The sequence below is a fragment of the Vigna umbellata genome, chromosome 1, assembly GCF_029865625.1.
Source record: "Vigna umbellata cultivar VRB3 chromosome 1, Vumbellata_1.0, whole genome shotgun sequence".
NCBI lineage: Eukaryota > Viridiplantae > Streptophyta > Magnoliopsida > Fabales > Fabaceae > Vigna > Vigna umbellata.
In genome coordinates, this window is record NC_142165.1 from 104,799,790 (window position 1) to 104,807,920 (window position 8,131).

Here is an 8,131-nt window from a genome sequence, read left to right on the forward strand (position 1 = left end):
TAATAGATTAATATTACCATAACGTTTTCTGTTTAAACATAAAAAGTAAATTCTTATTTTTATTATCCGCAAATTTTAAAATATTTACAGTTTAAAAAAAATTGAGAATAGTTCAAGCATGTATTCCAATTATAAATTTTCAATCAATCAAATGTTTTGCTTCATTGTAAAAATATATCTTCTACCGCCGTAATTGTAATTTGTTTTTCATTTAATTTATATAAAAAAATATAATACGTGAGCAATTGTTATAAGTTGTTAATGGAATGGTACAACACACTTTTACATTCATTAAGGGATATAAGAATAAAATGATAATAAAAATATAAAATTTTATATTTAAAAAAAAAGTAAAAGTGAATTTAGACGTGTCAAATAATATTTTTGAAATTGTTAGTATTTAAATTTGATGTGTTAATACGTAAAAGATATAATAAGACGTAGAAACTGAATTAAACTGAAATAACGTGAAAGCTAATGGACGGTTACCAACCAAACCGTGTGTGACTGTAGACAATAACGTTCCTATTAATGATTTTCTTCTTCCTTTTTCATTTTACTGTATATACGTCTTTAAAGAAATGCACTCATTTAATAAATTTTTCATTATGTTTTTTGTATTTTTTCTAAAATTCATTCCTTTAAACAATTAAAGTATCTAACCATATGTTAAATTCTAAGCAATAAATTTGTCTACAGCTTTATAGCTTAGTCGAGATGAAACTTAATAATTTTGTCATAAGGTTATATTTGATAGAAAATATGTTAATGATTTAGTCAAATAGTTTGTTTGACTAAATAATATCTAAACATAAGAGACTTAACTAGATAAAAATTTATCAAAACCGTTTTATTCAACTAAATAATAATTTAGTTAAAATAAAGAATGCAAGTAAATGATAATTTAATTGAAATGATTTCTAAATAATTAATATGTTAATAGTTTAATTAATTTTTTTATACGTATAAATAATAAATTTAAGGTTTAATACCTCTTTTATCCTCGAAAGAGAGAAAATATTCAAATTCGTCCTACTTTTTTAAAAAGTTAAAAAGGATCCCAACTTATGATAAAAATGTTGAAGTTAATCATATTTTGTTTCGACGTCAAATTTTTAACGGTGCAGCTGCCACTCTAGATAAAACATAATGACGTGTCTAGTTTATGTCATTGCGTGGCAGTGTGAGGTTAAATGACGTGTAAAATTTAAATTAAAAAAAATTGATGGAGGGTAAGGGCTGCTTTGCGTTGAAGAGAATGCAGATGTTGATGGCGCGATGAAGACTGGCAAGTCAAACAAATAACCAATCAATTCTACTTTTTCAGCAAATTTCAAATTGCAAACCTCCTTAATGGTGGCTGAAGTAAATAAACAGGTTATGCACTATGAAAATCGTATGATAAATTAATCCTTTTTTACAAGAATTTCTAATTACACCGAGAATAGATAGAAAATAAACTTTAAGAAATTTTGCAGGACAGAAAATCCCAAATTAGGAACCCTAATTGCGAGTTCATCGCGAATAAAAAACGTCAAACCCTCTTGCGAAAATCACCCAACCAAGATTCGCCATCAGCACATCAAACTCTTTGAACCTGCAAGCAAACCCTTCATCGCCAGTCTTCTCACGCCATCAACATCTGCATCTTCTTTAACGCAGACAAAGCAGGCCCTACCCTCTGTCAAAATATTTTTTTAAATTTAAATTTTACACGTCATTTAACCTCACACTGCCACACAATGACATAAACTAAATACATCATTATGTTTTGTCCAGGGTGGCAACTGCATCGTTAAAAATTAACTTGAACAGTCTTTTCACAAGTTGATATTTTAAACTTTTTAAAAAATGTAGGACGAATTTGAACATTTCCTCAAGGGACCAAAAAGAGGTATTAAGTCTAAATTTAATATGAATTAGATCATAAATATTTGATAAAATATATAATATTATTTTAAGTTTTATATAAAAAAAAAGATATTTTGAGTATTAACAAGAAGACTGGTTCAATCAATACTATGAAAATGATCAAGAAAGCTTCGACAAAAGGTCAAAGTTTTTTCTATATAATGAAGAGAATACACATGAGTCATTCTTTCTAAGTTGAAAGATTTAAGTTTTAAAAATTAAAAACAGAGAAAAAAAAAGTAAGAATTTAGAAACTAAAATAAGAAGAAAAAATGTTCAAAGTCCTAAAACAAAAATGATATTTTTTAAAAGTTTTTTTTCTTAAAGGTTTAAAGTAATCAGTACTAAATAAAATTATTTGAAACATTTTTTTTTGTCTTTGAATCTTAAAACAATTACAACTAAAAAATATATTTGAAATCTCTTTCTGAGTCATATAATAAGGACTTTACCTAAACTTTGAGCCGGCATGTGTATTATATAAATATAAATATTGAATACATGAAATATGTAACTATTAATTAAGATAGAAAATTTTTCTTTATGATCTCTATGTTTTTAGTGTACATAATTTATTATCAACTTTTACCCATAATTAATTCTCAAATTTACTTTTTCAAATATAACTCATTTTAATAGTTATTTTCAAATACTGTATAATTATAATATCATGCAGTTCTCGTAATTTTTTTAATAATTATTATAATTTTTAATTATATTTTTATTTATTATTATTACAAAAAATATACCCAAGAGACATATATTTCCAGTAATATAATATAATTAATTAATGCATGGAATATTGTATTGTATATATCATATTAAAAAGTAAAATATTTAATACATAGTATAATATAACATGGCAGGTAATGCATGCAATATTCTATTCTATAAAATAAAAGATAAAAGATTCTATATTCTATATAATACAATATGATATAGAAAAGTAAATATCTAATACGATATATAATAAAATACTTCCTCTGGTCTTTAATATAATACATAGTTTAAAAGAATTTTTGAATTTTTTTTATCAGACACTGTCGTTTATGTGAATAACTAAATTTTGTTTTTTTATCAAATATTATAAACATATTTTCTTATTAAAAATATTATAATAGCAAAGATAAGTTTAATATGCTAGTAACATTTTTTTAAAATAAAGTAAATTGAAATAATTATTATGTTAAAATATTTTATATTAAAGACATAAGCGAGTACAATACAAATATATTCTGTTTTAGTATTAAAAATTAAAAATATTTAATAGATGTACCTAAAAGGTGAGTAGCTAATTAATGTTAACACCATTGGTGTAAATGGAGTCTCATTCAATGAACTTATTTACTGTAGCTAATTAATGTTAAGACTATGTAAGTTCCCCTCTGATAGCGACGTTCCTAATTTCCCCCATACTTCACTCCTCCCAAAATTCAAAACATTAATAATTAAAGTATATTTGTTAAAAATTGGTTAATTTAATTTATAGTTTTACTAATCACAAAATTTTTCAAATCATTGCTTTTAAATAATTCAACCATCTAAAAAAATAAAAATTAAGGTTTTTTAATTTTTTAAACCAAATTATTTGATTCTCAAATCTTTATGCGATAAAAAAAATTGCATTGTTGAGTTGAGTATTCACTAAATAAAATAATTAAAAAATATAGAAACTTCACTTGGCAATAGACTATTAACACGATAATTTAATAGTATGCGAAATCACGAATGCACTCACGAACACACTGACCTGTGTTGAAAGAGTTAAAAACAATAAAGTCTCTTTTACTTTCCATAGTAAAGAAGCATATTAATTTAACTTTCTCATTAAGGAAAAGGTTATAAAGAATTAACTTAATCAACACAATTAATTTGTACTTGATTTGAAAGTTTTTAATATTTTTCTTAATGAACAAGATTGAGAAGGGAGAGAAAAATTAACGTGTGAGTAAAAGAGGGGACGAGAAAGATATGAAAAAAATTCCTATTCGCTTTTCGGCTTCACCTGTGTCCTAACCTAATCCCGAAGATGATTCCATGTTTAGGGAAACTTCTGGCAATTTTCCACAACAATTGGAACGTTTTACATCTGGGACCGCGTTCAACAAAATTCCCACGTTTTGCTTTAGTTAAAAAAAGAAGAAGAAAAAAAAGATATAATAGAGCAGTGATTAGTCATAGTCAGGGTCAAAGGTACCGCGTTCTCATTTGTGCACACGCCTACGCTTCTTTCTCCTTCAGTTGTTTCGTTGGACAAAACTATAAAGGCCACAACACTGGTCTCTCTTTCCCAAATTCTTCACCGTTCACACAAGCTTTTCACACATTGTTCATTTCACATGGAAATTGGTTCCCCTTCCTTCCTTACCCTCGAAGACTATTCTTCCTTCTTCCTTCCTGATACAACCAATATGGACCCTAATTCCACCTTCGTTCCCAACCCCAAGAAGCGATCCCAATGCGACTTAAACGATACCGCATTCAACGACCTTCTCAATTCCCTCGTCCAACCCATCATGGATTCTAACCAATTCCAACAACCTAAATCAATCCAATTCCAACTCGATTTCGACTCCTCTCCCACCAAAAGACCTCGCCGTGCTGCCGTAGAAGATGTCGACACTGCTACCTCTTCCACCGCACCACCGCAGCAGCGCCGCCTCTGGGTCAAGGACCGTTCCAAGGACTGGTGGGAGCGCTGCAACCGACCGGACTTCCCGGAGAATGAATTCCGCCGCTGCTTCCGAATGAGCAAGGCCACCTTCGACACCATCTGCCAGCATCTCGACTCCGCCGTCACCAAAAAAAACACCATGCTCCGCGATGCCATCCCGGTGCGGCAGCGCGTGGCCGTCTGCATCTGGCGGCTGGCCACCGGTGACCCTCTCCGCGAGGTTTCGAAGCGCTTCGGGTTGGGAATCTCCACCTGTCACAAGCTCGTTCTCGAGGTCTGCGCCGCCATCAAAACCGTCCTGATGCCCAAGTTCCTTCATTGGCCGAATGAAGCCGAAATGAATGTCGTGAAAGAAGAGTTTGAGTCTCTCTCCGGAATCCCCAACGTTGGAGGGTCAATGTACACCACTCACATTCCCATCATTGCACCCAAGTCCAACGTGAACGCTTACTTCAACAAGCGTCACACCGAGCGGAACCAGAAGACGTGTTACTCAATAACGGTTCAGGGCGTGGTTGATCCCAAAGGGGTCTTCAACGACGTTTGTATCGGCTGGCCCGGTTCTCTCTCCGATGATCAGGTCTTGGAGAAGAGCGCGTTGTACCAGAGAGCGAGTAGGGGAAGCTTGAAGGACGTGTGGGTGGTGGGAAATTCGGGGCACCCTCTGATGGAGGGTGTTTTGGTACCCTACACGCACCAGAACCTTACTTGGACCCAGCATGCGTTTAATCAGAAGGTGGGGGAGATTCAGGGAATCGCTAAGGAGGCATTTGCGAGACTCAAAGGGAGGTGGTCTTGCTTGCAGAAGAGAACCGAAGTGAAGCTTGAGGATTTGCCGGTGCTTCTCGGTGCCTGTTGTGTTTTGCATAATATTTGCGAGATGAGGAATGAGGAAATTGACCCCAACTGGAAATTTGAGATCTTTGATGATGAAATGGTGGCGGAGAATGGCATTCGCTCAAGTGCTGCAGAGCAGGCCAGAGATCAGATAGCGCATTATTTGCTGCACCATGGCCGCGCCGGCACCAATTTTTTGTAGACACGGATCAAATCTCTATCTTTTCAGGCATGCTGATGATGATGATGTCTTGTACTTTGTTTTCTCATTTTGTCAAATTCTTTTGGCTATATATGGCTCAATAATAATAATCATTATTATTATTATTATATATTATAGCCAATAATTATAATAAGTTGTGATCGATGTTAGCAGTGACGATATGGGTGTGGGTATATATCAAATTGTTGTGTAGATATATCTTCTGCCCAGTTGAAAAAAGGAATGAAATTTATTTTGATTTTCTTATATAAAGAAGGCTTTCGAGTGTGTCCTTGAGATTTCAGAAATTGTGTTAGTTCCCGCTTCTAGTTGAAACAAAGGGCTGGGATTCGAGTTTGATTGAAATTAACGTCAGCCTGAAACCGCGGCTTGTTTTTCTTATTTGATTTCATTTTTCTGTGTATAGTGACGTAATGTAATTACGTTCATCCTGTCCCACAAATTTTGACCCTAAAATATTAGCTCTGCAACCCAGAAATATCATTAGTGTGCTTTTGCGTTTTGTCAGTTTTGACTTGTATCTACGCGGTCGTACTCGGAGAAGTGAATCACTTTTTTTTCTTCTCTATTGAAAAAAGGACTTAAATACTGCACATATAGGACAAGGGCATACGTGTCTGCCTCCGAGCTTCTGCTTACAGAGAATAGCAGTGGAATATTTTGGTTGTTTTTCCTTCTAACGCTACTGGTGATTCAATGGATTTTGAAATACTTTTTGTCTGTTTAAGCCCTGTAATTATTTTTTCCTCTTCTCTGCTTCATGCCCTGAAATCCCACCCCGAAACTATACTTTCACTCTTCTCACATTTAGGATGGTGAAGAATATTATATACAGAAAAATAGCTGATGTTTCCTTCTACCTCGACATGTCCCGGTTTTCAAACTATACACTGTTCGCGAACTTTATGTTAACAACCGCATATCGAGCAGCAGTGGGAACGTTAGAAAACGACATAGCTACCTCTCTTTTTGTTTGTTGGGCGAGAAAAAGAGAATGGAGGATCATAAAAGTTCTAATTTTTCCTTCAGATTCTGTTGTTGGGTTTCTATGTACTTCGATGTTTTCAAGGTCTTTTCTTTTCCATATTTATTGCGGCATCCATTTTGTTTTACTGCTAGATTTTAGTAACATTCATGCGTTTTTTTTTCTTTGTCGCGCATTACTTTACTTAGTATGTCTCACATGATGTCTCCTTTTACAACTCTCACTTTCCTATATCTCTTATACTGATAAATAAGAAGTCAACGTAATGGTAAGCGAAAAAGATGAAACCTAAAGCCAACATCGCTAGTATATTACCTAACAATTCAATTATCTTTTAATATATATTGTTTCGGGTATGGAGCGGAAGTCTCCTAATTAAAGCACTCTAAGTTGTCTTGTAAATATCGGACTCCCTAGTGATACTCCAGTTGTTTTGTAGGCCGGACTGGCTCTCTAGTGATCCTTTATGTTATGTTGTCTGTTCTTCCTCCTTCTTGTCTAAGCCGTGTGGACGGGTATTTGTCAAAGTCACTCTGACGCTCAAGTTAGTAACGTAACCGAGCGGTTGGCACAACAAGTAATGCATATATTATGCATCATGATCATAAAATCATACCTGAGACCTTCATTTATACTAGTTGTGATGGGATTTTATCTTTCGCCGACCTAATGATGGTCCAATCACACCTTAATTTGCATTAAGGGCTAATGAGTTAGTATTGTTTATGATCTAACCATGTGGTCCACCTGGGTGGTAAGCCTGGATGATCGGTTGGGTGGTTGGCCTAGGTGGTCAACTTGGATGATTGGCCTGGTGGTTAGCCCTAGGTTGTTGGCCTAGATGGTCGACCGAACAATTGGCCTAGATTATTAGCCTAATGGTTGGCCCTAGGTGGTTGGCCTGGATGATCGACTTGGTGGTGCTCAGAGACCGTAAAGTACATATATTGTATTATTTCAATACAACATTAATATAACAATAAATAAGGAGTTTGCTAACTTGCATACGCTTGTTTTTCAGTTGGTACATTTTAGCAATGTGTATCGGGTTTTAGTAGACAAAAATACCCTCGTATATTATGGATTTTAAGTTTTAAGATCAAGAATATTTGAATAATTTTATTTTCAAAATTAAAAAAAAAAACAAGAAACCCCCAAACTCTTACTCACCTCTTACTCACCTCCCTCATTTCTCTCAACCCTTTCTATTTCATCTCTCACTCTAACATTTTCTCTGTCATCCCTACTATAGCCCCAAGTGAAAAAATCAGAAACATTCGTCGTTAAACAATTTGTCTTTTTAAAGAGTTTAGTCATTCACATATTCACCTTCAGATAAAGGTTATTCAAGATCTCTTCAATTTCATCATCTTCACTAATCTCTCTAATTTCATCATCTGCAGATATTAAATCATCATTTCTAAAAAAAACCATCAAGGCCAATTACCAATTCCTTTGGATGTCATTATGTTTGTGAAAATTAGATAAAATCACACGAGAC